General features: G+C 39.0%; 1 pseudogene; it reads left to right on the top strand.

The window, feature by feature from the left end:
• The window catches only part of LOC102842759, a 192,935-nt pseudogene extending 174,979 nt beyond the window's left edge, over positions 1-17,956 (top strand).
• The last annotated feature ends 790 nt before the right edge of the window (positions 17,957-18,746 follow it).

The raw sequence follows: 18,746 nt of genomic DNA, 5'->3' as shown, positions 1-18,746 counted from the left end.
TATATATATATATGAAAAGCCTTCTAGTACTTGGTAAGAAGCTGTGCCATTTGAGCCACAACACTCCCAACCACCATCCCTCATGTCAAATTGATGGACCATCCATTCTGGGCAGATGGGGAAAATAAGATGAGTTTCTTCACCACTAAATTCATAATAAGAAATTGCTGTATCTCATCAATGGGGCATATCACAAGCATTTCACTTTCCTTTAAATGCTTATTTGAAGAAGGTAAATTTCTGGTGGGTGCCAACTGAGAGGTTTGGGTTTCCCTTCCCCCACCCACCCCTACTCATACATAGCATGAAGGTTCTACATAGGTATGGTAGGTCAAGAATACTGGGGTTCTTATTTTTTAACCCCAACTCCTTTGTAGATTAGTGTCTCCCTTTTAGGAGACATGTTAAGATCAGTCACATCTACCCTACCCAAGACCCAGAATAATGGTTAAGAAATTTTGTTTAGAAGGAAAGGAAGTTCATAAGAATAGAGAGATCTAAATTGCTCTCCAAAAATAAAAATGACTTCATTAGTTACAGAGTGTCAGGAAGTTTAACCTGGAGATACTCTCAAAAACAATATATCTTCTTAATTAAGGTCAACAATTAAGGTCAACAGGTTTAGTTATAGCTAATTAAGCAGAGAGAAAGAGGACAAAAAAAAAAAAAAAAAAAATCAAAGACTGACCTCAATCACAGGGAGAAAGGGGGATTAACTCCTGTTCCATGGAGGAGATTGCAATGATTGAGAATGAAGCAAAGCATTTTATTTGTTGAATGTAAAACTGATGATCTTGTCTATAAACCTTTATTCAATTCACAATAAAAAGTAAATTTAAAAATCTATCTCTTGCCAAATTCAAATGATTCAGACTGCTGAGCAAAATATGTTCCAGAGCATTGTTAAACATACTAGAGTAATCAGCATGTAATTAGGTCAAAACCCCCAAGTCTATTGCCAAACAATCAATTCTGACTCATAGTGACCATATAAAATAGATTTGAGATGCCCCATAGGGTTTCCAAGGCTGTAATCTTTAAGGAAGCCAATTCCTACATCATCCTCCCATGGAGTGGCTGGTGGTTTCCAACCACTGTCTTTTCAGTTAGCAGTTGAGCACTTTAAACACTGCTCCACCAGGACATCTTACCCTGTAATTGTTGTGCTGTTAAGTTCCATCAAGTCAGTTTGGATTCATAGTGACCCTGCATAGGGTTTCCAACTGGTGGGTTTGAAAGGCTGGCTTTGCTATTAGCAGTTCAGTGCTGATCCTATAATGCCACACAAGGAGTCCAGCCTGTAATTGTTGTTGCTAAATGCCTTCTAGTTGGTTCCAACACATAGCAACCCTGTATAGTTTCAGAGGAAGGGCTTGTGAGTTTGAACTGCCAACCTTGTGGTTCAAACTGACCTCAAGTGCTATACCAGGACTACTGGTTTAGGAATCCTGGTGTGGCGCCATAGAATAAGACTGGACTATAATTGTAAATCATCATTTCAAATTCACCACCTGTTGCTCAGAAACCTGATATGGGGTTTTTAAGAGTCAGAACCAACTTGATAGCAATTAACAAAAACACTAACACCAGTAGTCGTCGAATCAATTCCACATGTGGAGACCCCATGTGTGTCAGATTAGAACTCATTATGTTTTCATTGATGATCATACCTTCCAGAACAAATCACCAGTCCTTTCTTCCAAATGGATTCTACCCTTTCAATTAACTGCTTAATTGTTTCCGCCTCACCGAGACTCCATTGAAGACTATGGGGTAGGTTTAATACCAAATGAAGAAGAGTGCTTAGCAGAGAGATTAGGGAAAGAGAAACAAAGAACCCTACAAAAACTGCTGCCATCCCAGGGTTTACCAAAAACAATTGCAATTTATTAAGATCAACTTCAATATTCAAGTCAGAAAAACAACAGCAACAAAAAAGTAAATAACAAAAATGAACCACAGAATGGGGAGGCAAATGCATATCCAGAATTGACACAATATACTACCTAAAATGTCCAGAAATTAAGCAGTTTTCATTTTAAATTAAAAATTCTAATCCTTTAGCACTCTGCAAAGCTTGCTCACACACAAAAAAATATAGAACATCAGCAACGATCCATTGCTTTAACATTTTTTCTCTTCTGGTTTAACTTCACCATGCCATAATTTACTTCTCATTATCAATTTTCTAATCATAACTAGTCAATTTTTCTTTATAATTTGTATGTATGACTAAAATGGCTAGTGATTCCCATGATACTCTCTTTATAGAGACTCCAGTTGTATATAACTGTGTGTATACACAACAAATATATATGCACACAAGTGTCTGTACACACATACAGAGACATAAGTACACACATTGCAACTGTTTTAGTTCCAGCTTTTATCCATCAACTTTATCCATTTATATAAAATCTAATTGAGTGTAGACTATGGCTGTTCTCTCCATTTCTCTCTATAATATTCTCTTGATTGACTTAATCCTCACTGATCTTCTGAAATTGTCCTTCTAAAAGTAATGAATGATCTTTCTCAACATTTGATAAATAAGAATCTATTTTTTCCCCATATTTTCAGCTTCTTCTCAATGCCCACACGGTCCATCTTTATTCTCTTATTGGTTCCCTGAGTTTCTGAAATACTATTAAATCTTAGTTCATTTGAAAAAAACTGAAAAACAGATGCACTTTTTCCCTGACAATTCCTACTTCACTTCTTATGATATACCTTCTTCTTGTTGTTAAGTGTCGTTGAGACAGTTCTGACTCATAGAGACCCTGTATAGGGTTTCCAATGAGCAGTTGGTAGGTTTGAATCACTGACCTTGTGGCAGGCAGTGTGTTGCATATTTCAGTTTAATATATACATCACATTAAATAAAAATTTGAAAGATGCATATGCAAAAGATATCATCAAAGTAAACAATTTCCATTTCATAATAATCTATATTAAATGATCATTTTAACCTGTTTGGTAGCATAATTACAAATGTATTTTTATTAAAATTTATATTAGTGGATATGTGTTTACACTAAAAGTTAGAAACTCAAAAGGTATTTAATGAATACTTAGGTTAGTGAACTATTTCTTAAAAAATAGATATTGCTAGTAATACCTTGTAATAGTAATGTTGGTAGCAAACAATACCTTCCCAAGAATTAAAGATATACCAAGATTGTTGCATTTCTGTTATTTCAAACCTTATATATTTAGTACTAAAATTATCATCTTCCTCTTCTCACAAAACTTCTTTTCTTCTTGCCTCTTATATTGGTCAAAGATATCACTATCTATATAGTGGCCTGAGACAGAAATCTGCGAGTCATACTGGATTAGTTTGTTTACTGCTTAAAACCAGCAAATTCTGTAGATTCTAATTCCAAAATATCTCTTTAATCCATTTACCTTAGCTCTCAAAGTGACATCTTTGCTCGACATTTTAAAAAGGCCTTGTGCAGCAGTTTTGCCAAATACAATACTTCGTTTGATTTCTTGGCTGTTGCTTCCATGAGTGTTGATGGTTGATCTGGGAAAACAAAATCTTTGACAACTTCAATCTTTTCTGCATTGATAGGAATGTTGTTTCCTGGTCCAATGGTGAGGATTTTTTGTTTTCTTTACATTGAGATGCTATCCATACCGAAAGCTGTGCTCTTTGAACTTCATCAGGAAGTATTTTAAGTCCCTTCACTTTCAGTAAACAAGGTTGTATCATCTGCATATCACAGGTTGTTAATGAGCCTGCCTCCAATCTTGATGCCACATTGTTCTTCATATAACCCAGGTTCTTAGATTATTTGCTCAGCATACAGGTTGAATAAGTATGGTGAAAGAATACAACCCTGTTGCACATCTTTCCTAATTTTAAACCATTCACTGTTTCCTTGTTCTGTTCCAACAGCTACCTCTTGGGCTATGTTCAGGTTCCTCATGAGCACAATTAAGTGTTCCAGAATATTCACTTTTTTTTGGAATGGATACAAATACAGATCTCTTCCATTCAGTTATCTTCCAATTTTCTTGTCATAGATGAGTGAGTGCCTCCAGAGCCGCCTCACTTTTTTGAAAGATTTCAATTTGTATTCCATCAATTTCTGGTACTTTGTTCTTTGCCAATTCCTTCAATGCATCTTGGACTTATTCCTTCAGGATCATTGGCTCTTGATCATATGCTACCTCTTGAAATGTTTAAACATTGATCATTTCCTTTTGGTACAGCTACTTTTTGTATTCCTTTTATCTTCTTTTGATGCTTTCCGCATAATTCAAGAATTTTCCAAGAGAATACTTCAATACCACAAGCCAAAGCTTGAATTTTTCCTTCAATTCCCTCAGCTTGTGTAATGCTGAGTGTGTTATTCCCATTTGGTTTTCTAATTCCACATCTTTGCAAAATTCATCATAATATTTGACTTTGTTTTCTTAAGCTGACCATTGAAATTTTCAGTTCGGCTCCTATACTGCCTCATTTCTTCCATTTGCTTTAGCATCTCTATGCTGGAGAACAAGTTTCAGAGTCTCTTCTAACATCCACTTTGGTCTTTTCCTTCTCTCTTGTCTTCTTAATGACATATACATTTATCAGTTGTTGTTATTTATTAGATACCATTGAGCTGGTACTGAATCATAGCAATCGTATGCACAACAGAATGAAACATTGCAGCAAACTCACAATTGCTGCTACACCTGACCCTGTTGCTGGTGCCACTTTGCCAATCCATCTCTATGGAGGTCTCCTTTTTTTCTCTTTTCACTTTATTAAATATGATATTCTTCTCTAGGAACTGCTACCTCCTGATAATATGTCTGAAGTATGAGAGACGATATCTAGCCATGTTAGAGTCCATCTATGGCTGTACTTCTACCAACACAAATCTGTTGGTTCTTTTGGCAGTCCATGGTACTTTCAATATTCATCTTCAGCAATAACTCAAATGTATCAATTCTCCTATGGTCTTCTTCACTCACTGTCTGAATTTTACATGCATATGAAGTTATTGAAAATACAAGAGCTTGAATCACATACCCCTTAATCTTTAAACTGATTTGCCTAATGCAATATGTTGTTGAAATTTTTGACTGCTTCTTCCATGATGGTTGATGGTTGATCTGAGAAAAATGAAGTCTTTGACAAGTTCAATATTCTCTCCATTTATATGGCTGTTGCTTATTGGTTTAATGGTAAGGATTTGGGGTTTCCTTACATTGAGATATAACCCATACTGAAGACTATGGTCTTTGATATTCATCAGAAAGTATTTTAAGTCCTCTTCCTTTCAGCAAGCAAGGTTGTATCATCTGCATATCGCAGGTTGATAATCAGTCTTCCTCCAATCCTGGTGCCATGTTTTTCTTCAGATAATTCAGCTTCTTGAATTACTTTCTCAACAATACACACTGAATAAGTATAGTGAAAAAAATTCAACGCTGGCCCACACCTTTCTAATTTTAAACTATTTGTTGTTCCCGTTATTCTGTTCAAACTACTGCCTCTTGGTCTATTTATAAGTTCCTCATCTATGCCAGATGGAATACATAGAAATAAAATTGATTAAATCTGTAAAAAGAGATGATGGAAAAGTTCCATATCATCAGTCAAAATAAAGCCAGGGGCAGACTGTGGAATAGACCATCAATTGCTCATATGCAAATTCAAACTAAAGATGAAGAAAATGAAAACATGTCCATGAGAGCCAAAATATGACCTTGAATATATCCGACCTGAATTTAGAGATTATCTGAAGAACAGATTTGATACATTAAACACTAAAAGCTGAAGACCACAAGAGTTGTGAGATGATACTCAAGATCAAAATAAATCACTTTGGCTCTTTATGTTTGCATTTTTGTCTATAAAGTAAAATAACCCCTAACCTTTTATCTCATGGAATTATAAAGTGCCACTTAAACTTGAAGAATTCATACTATATAGTCTTCATACACAAACACATATATGTTGTTGATGTCGTTGTTGTTGTGTTAAGTGCCGTCAAGCTGGCTTCAAACCATAGCGACCTATATAGTATTTTCAAGGAGAGTCTACTGAGCTTGAACTGCCTACCTAGTGGTTCAAACCAACTTTGCAGTCTAGTGCATTAACCTACAGTACCACACCAGGAGTCCTCCTCATATTTCGTTGATAGGTACCATCAAGTAAGTTCTGACTCAGCAACACTATGTACAACAGTATAAAACACTACCTGGTCTTGTGCCATCCTCATAATTCTTATGTTTGAGCCAATTGTTGCTGCCACTGTGTCAATCCATCTTGTTGAGGATATTCATGTTTTTCACTGACCTTCCACTTTCGAATCATGATGTCCTTCTCCAAGCATTGGTCTTGCCTCACAATATGCCCCAAGTATGAGAGAGGAAGTGTTGGCCATCTTCACTTCAAAGAAGCATTCTTTCTGTACTATTTAAAGACAGATATGTTTATTCTGCTGGCAGTCCATGCTACTTTCAATAATCTTAATCAACATAAAATCTAGATGCATCAATTCTTCTGTAGTCTTTTTTATTCATTGTCTAACTGTCACATGCATATGAGGCAATTGAAAATACCACAGATTGGGTAAGTCACCCCTTAGTCTTCAGTCTGACATCATTACTATTTGATAATTAAAAGAGATATTCTACAGCAGATTTGCCTAATGCACTATGTCATCAGATTTCATGACTGCTACTTCTATGAGTATTGATTGAGGATCCTAGCAAAATGAAGTCTTAGAAAATTTAAGTCTTTTTTTTTCTATTATCATGATACTATTTATTGGCTTAGTAGTAAGAGGTGTATGCTTTTGTTTTTACATTGAGAAGAATTCCATACTGAAGGCTGTTAGTCTTTACCTTCATCAGTAAATTTTGCAGTTCCTCTTCACTTCAGCAACCAACATTTTATCATCTGCATATTGCACTTTGATAATGAGTCTTCCAACCAATCGTCTGTCACTTTGTCATACTGTGGTGGCTTAAGAGTAGCTGTGATTCTGGAAGCTATGCGACCAGTATTTTAAATACCAGCAGTATCACTCATGGTCGACAGGTTTCAGATGAGCTTCCAGACAAAGACAGACTAGAAAGGAGTGGCAAACTACCTCCAAATATTTAGTCATAGAAAACCTTATGAATAGCAGAGAAACATTGTCAGATATAGTGCCAGAAAATGAGCCCCTCAGATTGTAAGTCACTCAAAATGTGACTCAGGAAGAGCTACCTCCTCAAAGTACAGTAAATTGTGATAACGTAAATGGAGTAAATCCCATGGGATAAAAGCATGGGGGACCTTCATCTTCTGATGAGGCAAAACTCAAAATGAAGAGTAAAAGCTATAAACATCCAATAATAATTGGAACATGGAATGTACGAAGTAGGAATCTAGGAAAATTTGGAATTGTCAAAACTGAAATGGAATGCATAAACATAAATATTTTGGCATTAGTGATCTGAAATGGACTGGTATTGACCATTTTGAATCTGACAACCACATGGTTTCCTATGCCCAGAATGACAAATTGAAGAGGAATGGTGTTGCATTGACTGACAGAAAGAACATATCCAGATCAATCATGAGGTACGACACTATCTGTGATAGGTTAATATCCATGAGCCTACAGGGAAGAACAGTTAATACCACTATTATTCAAATTTTTGCAGCTACCAGTAAGCCAATGAAGATGAAATAGAAGAATTCTACCAACTTCCTCAATCTGAAACTGATCAAACATGCAATTAACATGTATTAATCATTACCAGTGATTGGAATGCAATGGTTTGAAACAAAGAGGAAGGAACAGTAGTTAGAAAATATGGCCTTAGTTATAGAAATGATGCTGGAGATCGCATGATAGCGTTCTGCAAAATCAATTATTTGTTTATTTCAAATACTTTCTTCAGACAGTATAAGAAATATTTTTGGACCTCACCAGATAGACTACTTAGAAATCAAATTGACTACATCTGCGAAAAGAGATGATGGAAGTCTTAGCAAGAGCTATGCAGCAGGAAAGGGAAATTAAAGGCATCCAAATTGCCAAACAGGAAGTAAAACTCTCCCTATTTGCAGACAATATGAGCCTATATGTAGAAAACCCCAAAGACTCAATAAAAAAGCTACTAGACATCATTGGAAGATTCAGCAAAGTGGCAGGATATAAAAATCAGTTGGATTCCTCTATACGAAAAATTACAATGTTGAAAAGGACATTAGGACAGCAATACCATTTACAATAGCCACACAAAGCATGAAATATCTAGGAATAAATATAACCAGAGAAACAAAGACTTATACAAAGAAAACTACAAAACACTACTACAAGAAACCAAAAGAGACTTACAAAAATGGAAGATTGTATTATGCTCCTGGATAGGAAGACTTAACATTGTGAAAATGTCTATACTGTCCAACGCAATTTACACATATAATGCAATCCCTATCCAGATTCAAACAACATTCTTCAAAGAGATGGAAAAAACAATTACAAACTTTATATGGAAAGGGAAGAGACCCAGAATAAGCAAAACACTGCTTAAGAAGAAGAATAAGGTTGGAGGCCTCTCACTCCCCGACTTCAAAATGTACTACAAGACTACAGTGGTCCAAACTGCTTTGTACTGATACAATGAAAGATACATCTATCAATGGAACAGACTCGAGAATCCAGAAATTAACCGATGTACATACATCCAACTGATTTTTGACAAAACACCTAAGTATATCACATGGGGAGGTGATTGTCTCTCCAACAGATGGTGCTGGCAAAACTGGAAAGCGATATGCAAAAGACTGAAACAAGACCTTCACCTCACGCCTTATACAAAAACCAACTCACCATGGATTAAAGACCTAAATGTGAATCCAAGAATTATGAAGTCCATCAATGAAAAGATTGGGATAAATGTGAGGGCACTAATTCAGGAAATACACAGACTACAAAACTACACAAACAAAAGTAAACAAAATAGATGCGTGGGACATACTAAAAATTTAAAACTTATGTGCATCAAAAGACTTCATCAGAAGAGTAAAAAGGGAGCACACAGAAAGGGAAAAAAATATTTTGCAATGACACATCAGACAAGGGACTTATTTCTAAATTATATAGGAAACTACAACACCTCTACAAGATAAAGACAAATAACCCAATTAAAAAATGAGCACAGGACATGAACAGACACTTCACCGAGGAGATCCAGGCAGCCAACAAACATATGAAGAAATGTTCACGATCACTAGCCATCAGAGAAATGCAAATCAAAACAACAATGAGATATAATCTCACATCAGCAATAATAGCAAAGATCAAAAAAAGTAGAGCACAATAAATGCTGGTGAGGATGTGGAGTGACTGGGACACTCCAGCACTGCTGGTGGGATTGTAAAATGGTCCAACCTCTCTGGAAAGCAATATGGCTCTTTCTCAGAAGGTTGGAAACATAAATACCTTATGATCCAGCAATTCCTCTACTTGGTATTTACCCACAAGAAATACGAACTATAACACAAGTATATGCACGCCAATGTTCATAGCAGCACTATTTACTATAGCAAAAACATGGAGACAGCCAAAGTGCCATTCAGTTGAAGAATGGATTAACAAACTGTCGTACATACACACAATGGAATATTATGCTACTTTTTAGAATACCAAGGAAGCTGCAAGCCACCACATAATATGGATGAACATTGAGGACATTATGTTGAGTGAATTTAGTCAGTTACAAAAGGAGAAATACTGCATAGGACCACTACTGTAAAAGACTAAGAAAAAGAACCCATACTAAAAGGGAGTGGATTCTTTGCTGGTTGCTGAGATGTGGGAGTGGGGTGAAAGGAGGGAGGGGAAGGTGGAGCACAGGGCAGGGATTAGACACAGGATAGTTTGGGTGCTGGGGAGGGGGGCAATATACAAGAAGGGAAAGGAGAATGGGAGAACAAATGGATGGGAGAAAAATTAGGCAGGTTTGCATGTCAAGAAAACAAAAATCCTCACCACTGGACCAATAAACAACATTCTTATCAATGGAGAAAAGATTGAAGTTGTCAAGGCCTTCATTCTTCTTGGATCAACTATCAACACTCGCGGAAGTAGCAGTCAAGAGATCAGACGATGTATTGCACTGGGCAAATCTGCACAGGAACTTTTTAAAGTGTTGAAGAGTAGAGATGTCAGCTTGAGGACTAGGGTGCGCCTGACCCAGGCCATTGTGTTTTCAATAGCCTCATATGGATGCGAAAGCTGGACAGTGAATAAGGAGGATCGTAGAAGAATTGATGCCTTTGAGTTGTGGTGTTGGAGGAGAATACTGAAAGTGCCATGGACTGACAAAAGAACCAATAGATCTGTTTTGGAAGAAGTGCAGCCAGAGTGCTCCTTGGAGGCCAGGATGGCTAAGCTTCGTCTCTCCTACTTTGGACATATTGTCCGGAGGAAACAGTCACTGGAGAAGGATGTCATGCTGGGTAAGGTGGAGGGTCAGAGAAAAAGAGGAAGACCCCCAACGAGATGGATCAGCCAGGTGGCATCATTGATGGACTCAAGTGTGGCAGCAGTAGTGAGGTTGGCCCAGGATGGAACATTGTTTCGTTCTGCTGTGCATGGGGTCGCTATGAGTCGGTTCCGACTTGATGGCACCTGACAACAACAACAACAACAACAAGTGGGACAGAGATGAAGAATGATGTATGCACAACCTTGGAATAACAGGACTCTGGAATACAGGGATTGAGTAATGGCTGGAAGAGGCAAAAGTGGGGAAATAATGTTAAGATACTTGGTTGTGTTTTGAATCATGGTTTCCCTTGCATACCTTTATAAAATAGACACTTGAGGAGGAGATAAAAGAATAGCCAGAAATATCACTATAGAAAGCCTGTAAGTCCGTCTTCTGCCTATAACTGATTGGAATACCTAAAATGGGCTATAATGTGCCCAGTGAAGGAGGCTTCCTGTGGAGCCTCTGCAATACATAAAACTATAGGAGGAATCCTGAACAGCATCCAGAATCTTCAGAAGCGGGAAATTTCCACTTGAAAGGACAGGAAGAGCAACCTGGAGTGGCTAGAAGAACAGATGATACTTCTTGAAAGAAAGACTGACAGGAAAAATACAAAGCAACACAGGCAGACTGATTATTACAAGAACAAGCAAGTCGCTTGCCCAGGAGACATCAAGGCAAGTGGTCAGATCCCCTCAAAGCAAACCACCTTCCAAGACTAAGACTCAACGGGAATACACACTCTGATCGGTGACCATGTTCGTCACTGATGAGGGGAATGAGGGAAAAACAGCAATGATGATGCTAGCTAAGCCCTACAAGTGTTCAATAGATTCCTTTTAACCTGGGTAGAGACCTGGTTGGCCAACAGTTTGGCAAAGCCTGGGGACTCCTGGGCCCAGAGTCAGTGACATAGGACTAGAATGGAGAGTGAAGTGTTCAGCTGATAAGAAGAGAGGGCATATGCATAAGAACACCCACACTTGCAGATAATACCCACTTATCCTGGCTTCAGTAACTGGATGATCAGAGCTCAACCAGAAGAAGAAGAAGAGAGGAAAAAAAAAGAGTAATCTGATACAATTTGATGAACTTGACCTACACCTATGGATGCAGTCGCTCAAAAGAGGGAACAAATCTTTACAGAAAGGACCATTCCCACCACTTCTATCCACAGAGTAGACAGGGATGGGTATCTTGGACATTGGTTACCCAAAATGGGTAACCGTTTTGGGGGGCTACAAAGACAATAAGTGACTAGCTTACAAGCTTTCAAGAGAGAGAACCTAGATCCAGAGGGTGTGGAGGAAGGTAGAATCTCCACTGAGTAGTATCTAATCTCTCTAGGCAGGATTGATGAAAGGAAATGCAGCTAGTTCTCTTATGATACAATAGTGAATAATTGTTATCAGGACTGATTGTGAGGGTTGGAAATGCAAAGGTAGATATTTTGTAGCAAGGAAGGGAGTGATTAACTTTTCAGTCTAGGAGTGCAGGTCCCTGGGATCATCAAGGGAGAAGAGTGTAGAGCAGTCCCTACCCAGAGAAGCAGTGATGCCTGAGATGGAGACAGAGATGATGACATGGAGAGATGGTGCATCTTGTGACTTTAGACACAGAGAGAGACAGGGGCTGTGTGCTGATGATTGGGGGACAGGTTTGTAGAGTATTCTCTTTGTTTGGTTGATGATGCATGGAGGGGATTGTAACCATGACAATGAAATGACATACAATAGGATGAATATAAAACAAATGTTCTCCCATGTACACTATCACATAATTCACAATAAAACTTAAAAAAAAAAAAAAAAGACTTCTACAGAAGTGTAAAAAGGGAACACACAGAATGGGAAAAACATCTTTTGAAATGACACATCAGACAAGGGATTGAGACATGGTTGGAATGGATAAAAGGGGGAAAATAATGTTAAGATGCTTGGCTGTCTTTTAAATATTGGTTTCCCTTGCAAACCATTATAAACTAGACACTGGACGGGGAGAGAAAGAATAGTCACAAATATCACCATAGAAAGTTTTTAAGTCCATCTTCTGCCTATAACTGATTAGAATACCTAAAATGTGGCTACAATTTGCCCAGTGAAGGAAGCTTCCTGTGGAGCCTCTGAATTACATAAGACTATAGGTGGATTCCTGAACAGCATCCAGAATCTTCAGAGGTGGGAAATTTCCACATGAAGGATGGGCAGACCAGTCTGGAATGACTTGAAGAACAGAAGATACTTCTTGAAAGAAAGAGCGGCAGGAAAAAATACAAAAACAATATAGGCAGACTGACTAATTACTACAAGAACAAGCCAGTTGCTTGCCCAGGAGACATCAAGGGAATTGGTCGGGTCCACTCAGGGCAATCCCCTTTCCAAGACTAAGACTCAGTGGAAATACATGATCTGATTGGTGACCACATTCTTCATCTATAAGGAGAAGTGAGGGAAAAACAGCAATGAAGCTGCGAGCTAGTCTACAACGCTCAACAGATTCCTGTGAACCCAGAGGGGAGACCTGGTTGGCCAGAAGTGTGACAAGACTTGGAGACTCTTCAGCCCAGAGTCAGTGACATAGTCACAGAGGACTAGAGTGAAGAGTTAAGTGTCCAGCTGATAAGAAGAGAGGACATATGCACAAGAACACCCACACTTGCAGAAAATACCCACTTGACATGGCTTCAATGATTGCATGATCAGAGCTCAACTAGAAGAAGAAAGAAGAGGAAAAAAAAAAAAAAAAAACCCAGTAATCTGGTACAATTTGATGAACTTGACCTGCATTTATGAATGCAGTAGCTCAAAAGAGGGAACAAATCTTTACAACAAGGATCATTCTCACCCACTCCACACACAGAGTAGACAGGGATAGGCAACTTGGACATTGGCTACCCAAACTGGAAGGCTACAATGGCAAGAAGTGACTGGCTTACAAACTTTCAAGAGGGAGCCTAGATTCAGAGGGCATGGAGGAAGGTAGAATCTCCACTGAGTAGTATCCAAGCTGTCTAGGTGGGGTTGATGAAAGGAAATGTGCTAGGTCTCTTGTGATACAATTGTGAATAATTGTTATCAGGATTGATTGTGAGGGTTGGAAATGTAAAAGTAGACGTTTTGTAGCAAGGAGGGGAGTGATTAACTTTTCAGTCTAGGAGCGGAGGTCCCAGAGAAGCAGTGACCTCAGAGATGGAGGCAGAGACGATGGCGTAGAGAGATGGAGCATCTTGGGACTTTAGACCCAGAGAGGGAGAGGGGCTGTGTCCTGAAGACCAGCGGACAGGCTTGCAGGGTATACCCTTTGGTTTGTTGATGATGCATAGATGGGATTGTAACCATGGCAATGAAACGATATACGATAGGATGAATGTAAAGCTAATGTTCTCCCATGTAAACTATCACATAATTCAAAATAAAACATTAAAAAAAAATTAACTGAGATGACCTCATTGTTCCAGTAAGAGAACAGAATATGCTTAAACCCACTTAGATAGTTGTCTCAGGAACTAAGCAGTTGCAACCCTAAAAGGTGGAAGGTTTGAGAAGGATTATTGCCTTTTTCTAAAGATTGCTATCCTGATGTTAAAATAAATTAAGTGTACATCCAAATGTATTTTAACCTATTTAATGTGCCTGCTCTGTGTAATGGACAGGACAGTTTTGAGAGATTATTCTCCTGTCCTCCAGATTGCTGGCTTTCTGTCAATAAAGCTTAAATCAGATCTCTCCCCATCTCTGTGACTGAATACTTGCCAAGCGGCAAACCTTCATTTTAGTTTGACAGCATACCCATTCCTCTACTTTCAGGGTATTTATTCAAGTGGGGAATGTATCTGGTATCTATTAGAGGATAACACAAAATTACCACAAATTTAGAGGCTTAAACCAATACCTATTTAGAGTCTCTCAATTTGTGATGTTCAGAAATTTGGGCACTGCATAACTAGAGTCTCTTCTCAGGGTCTTACAAGGAAGCAATGAAGGTGTCATCTGAAATTATGGTCTCATCAGGAACCTTTTCCAAGTTCATGAACAGATTAACTTGGAAGTTCAAGTGGTCATTAACAGAACTAATTTTCTTGCAGTTTTAGAAATCAGGGTGGCTTGCTTCTTCAAAGTCAGCAGGAGAAATAATCTCTGACTGCTGAATGCTTCTTTATTAATAATCATCTGGTCAGTCAGGTCTGCCCATAATAATCTCCCTTTTGATTAATCCAAGGTCAAATGATTAAAGTGATCTTAACAACAATGGCAAGAATTCTTTTACAATATAATATTTGTTCACAGGAGGGACATCCATCATATTCTTAAATGTCCACCCTAAAGTGGAGAGGATTTTACAGGGCATGTACTACAGGGAGTATTTTAGCGTTATCCTTGATTTTTGTCTAACTCACAGAGAAAAGTTCAATCACTTCAATAGTTCACCAGCACAATTTTAGGGTCAATCACTTAGCATTCATGTATTCCATACTTCCTCACTTTAAAACTGTTCAAACTGTGTTTTAATTCTACATCTATTCATTCCATTCTTCAATTTCAGCATAGCTCTTCAAACTCCCTTTCCTTAGTCACTCTCACCACTCTTTCCCAAATCTTTGGCTTCTTGTCCTTTTCTCCTGCTGTGATCTTGAGTTCCTGAGGCAATTTCCTGAGAGGGCAGAAACATTGGTGCTTTGGCAATCTGGCACCATGCCTCAGCCCTCATTAGTGAATGCAGTTGTGCATATTAAAAGAATAAATCATTCTAGTGACTACCCAGTGTCAAATCCACCTTCTCTTAAGTGAAATTAGAACATTAACTTGGAATTCTTAAAAAAAAAAAAAAAGACTTGTTCCATTTAAATTTGTTCTTCCAACCAGCCAGCAAACATGCTTTGTTTTTCTTTTTTTCTTCTTTTAGGAGATATCCTTTATAGAACATCATCAAACAAAATTGGAAAGAGTGGCATTTGAGGGTATATTTCGCTAGTATTTTTCATTCCAGTGTAATTTACACATCATTTTCAAGTTATTGTTTTTGAGTTAGAACTCAGTCTCCTCTGACCAAACTATCCAATAATTTACCTAATTCACTCTGCAAAGTGAACTACAGCTTTTCTCAGAACACAAACAGTAAAGTGTTTGATCATATATGAGGTGAATAGAGTCAAATTATTCTACTTTTTAATCAGAGGATATCATGGTTCACTGGTAGAATTCTTGACTTCCATGTAGAACACCTGATTTGATGTCCAATTAATGCATCTCATCTGCACTCATCACCCATCTCTGATTAGTGATTTGTGTGTCATCATGATGATGAACAAGGAGCTCTGATAGTGTAGTGGTTACAAGTCAGCCTGCAAACCTCAAGGTTAGTAGTTCAAAACTACCAGCTATTCCATGGGATAGCTTTCTGCTCCCATAAAGACTTATAGTCTTGGAAACCCTATTGAGGATCACTATGAGTTGGAACCTATTCCATGGCACACCACAGCCACCACCACTGTGATGCTGAATGGAGTCCTGGTATGATGCTTTCAATATTCTTTGCCAACACTATAATGCAAATGCATCAATTCTCCTACTGTCTTCTTTATTTATTGTCCAATTTTTCACATGACTATGAAGCTAATGAAAATACCATGGCTTGGGTGCACCTTAGTCCTCAAACTTAAACACTTTTAAGAGGTTTTATGCAGCAGATTTGCCTAATGCAATTCACAAGGTTTCTTGACTACTGCTTTCATGAGTATTAACTGTGGACCCAAGTAAAATGAAGTCCTTGACAACTTCAATAATTTTTCCATTTTTCTTTATGTTATTTATTGGTGCAGGTGTGAGGGTTATTGTTTACTTTTCATTGAGATGTATTTCATTCTGAAGGCTGTAGTCTTTGATATTCACTAGTATCTTAAATCCTCTTGCTTTGATCTAGGAAGGTTGTATTATCTGTATATAACAGGTTCTTAATGAATCTTCCTCCAACCCTAATATCACCTTGTTCTTCATATAATTTTTTTTCAATTGGTTGCTCAGCATACAGATTGAATTCATGTAAAAGGATACAATCCTGACACACACCTGCCCTGACTTTGTACCTTTCAATATCCCCTTACTCTGTTCTAATGTACAAAGACCTACAGTTTCCTTATAAGCACAGTTAAGTGTTCTGAAACATTCCTTCTTTTCAATGCTATCCATAGTTTGTCATGATTGTGGGCTAACTCAATGGCAGCTAGAAACAACAACAACTTTTTAACTTGGAATTCGAGACTCTCCCTTTTACAAATTCCCACATAACTTTCAAAACTTTTCTTCTCACAAAATCTTTCCTTCCTCTGTGCCTCAGTGAGTCTGAGTCTTACTATGCCCTTCATCCCTGATGTGTCTCACCTCAACATTTGACTTACACCATCCTAAAAGAGGGCCTACAATGTCACTTGCTTTGTAGGAAATTCCCTGATTTTACCAGCTGAGAGTGATACTCCTTTTTTTAAACATTCATTTTTTTCTATCTGTATTCAGTCATGGAACTATTAAGTTCTATCTAGTATCACAATTGTTTATATTGACATTTAAACATGTTATTTGATTTTATGTTTCTTGGGATTTCTTCTTAAAAGTATCAAAAGGATTAATTTTTTTTAAGTTGTTATAATGGTTATAATTTATTCAATAATAATTTTGTCTCAATACTTTCTGCAACATTAGATAATTAGCAAGCAAAGGAAATGATAGACTATTATTTGTTATAGACTATTTCTTTTTGTTTTGACTTTCATTCCCAACATTTCAGTTCTGTTTACACTTAAACACTATTTTTTTTTTCCTCTACAATTAATGACATAATGAAATGATTATAGCCTGGCTCCCGCGCAACCTGTGACAGACGGGTCCTTTTACTGCTGCCCGGCAGCTCAGTCGCACCTGGGCCGCCAGCCGGCAGCCATGAGATCGTGCGGCCCTGGCCGAGCCCCCTGCCCTCTGGTGTAGACTCCACCTCCGCGCCGCAGGACCACCAGTACCATGGAGTCTCCTGCCCCAGCCAGCCTGGAAGCGCGCCCCAGTCCAAAGGAAAATCTAAGAAGAAGAAGGATTTAAGGATATTCTGTGTGCCCCCAGTGGTCAACACCACGCCCCCTGAACCTAGATTCCCGGACCTTCATCAACATAGGAGAACAGAATTTTGAGGTGGAAGCTGATGACCTGGTGACCATCTCGGAACTGGGCCGAGGAGCCTATGGCGTAGTGGAGAAGGTTCGACATGCCCAGAGTGGCACCATCATGGCTGTGAAACGGATCCAAGCCACCGTGAATTCACAGGAGCAGAAACGGCTGCTCATGGACTTAGACATCAACATGCGGACCATCGACTGCTTCTACACTGTCACTTTCTATGGGCCCTTTTCAGAGAGGGCAATGTGTGGATCTGCATGGAGCTCATGGTCACCTCTCTGGATAAGTTCTACTGAAAGGCTAAGACCGTGGATGCCAGCTGCAAGCCCTACATGGCTCCGGAAAGAGTCAATCCAGAACTCAACCAGAAGTGCTATAACATCAAGTCCGATTTCTGGAGCCTCGGCATCACCATGATTGAGACGGCCATCCTCCGGTTTCCTTATGAGTCCTGGGGGACCCCATTCCAGCAGCTGAAGCAGGTGGTGGAGGAGGCTTCCCCCAAGCTCCCAGCTGACCATTTCTTCCCTGAGTTTGTGGACTTTACTGCCCAGTGCCCGAGGAAGAACCCCACGGAACGCATGAGCTACCTGGAATTGATGGAGCACCCTTTCTTCACCCTGCACAAAACCAAGAAGACAGATATTGCTGCCTTCGTGAAGGACATTCTGAGGGAGGACTTCTGGGAGTGAGGTAGGGCTTGGAGCCCCTCAGCCAGTGTCTGCTGGGGCAGTGCTGGCTCACATCTATAAACTATTGCCACTTGGCCTCAGGGTGCAGAGGAGCTGGTGGTCTTGTCCCTCCTGCTTGCAGCAGGCTGTCTTCCCAGCCTGAAAACTGGTCCATTAGGGGTGCCTAGCTGGGCCCTGGGACCCCTGGCCCAACCAGTGCCTCTGCCCTTGCTGCTTCAAGGACCCCAAATCTGTAGACTCCAAGAGCCTAGACTCAGAGAATCGTGTTCGTTCAGCTGTAGTTCCTTTGTGGGGCTCTGGGTAACCCGTGCTGGGCATTGCTGCCCTGGCAGCCTGTGTGGACAGCTGCTGTACTGGCTTGGCCCCAGATGCTACCAAGTTGTATAATTTTTTA

The sequence above is a fragment of the Chrysochloris asiatica genome, unplaced genomic scaffold (genome assembly GCF_000296735.1).
Source record: "Chrysochloris asiatica unplaced genomic scaffold, ChrAsi1.0 scaffold00111, whole genome shotgun sequence".
Lineage (NCBI taxonomy): Eukaryota > Metazoa > Chordata > Mammalia > Afrosoricida > Chrysochloridae > Chrysochloris > Chrysochloris asiatica.
Note: the sequence above shows the minus strand (reverse complement) of the source record. Positions and strands in the feature narration are given on the sequence as shown.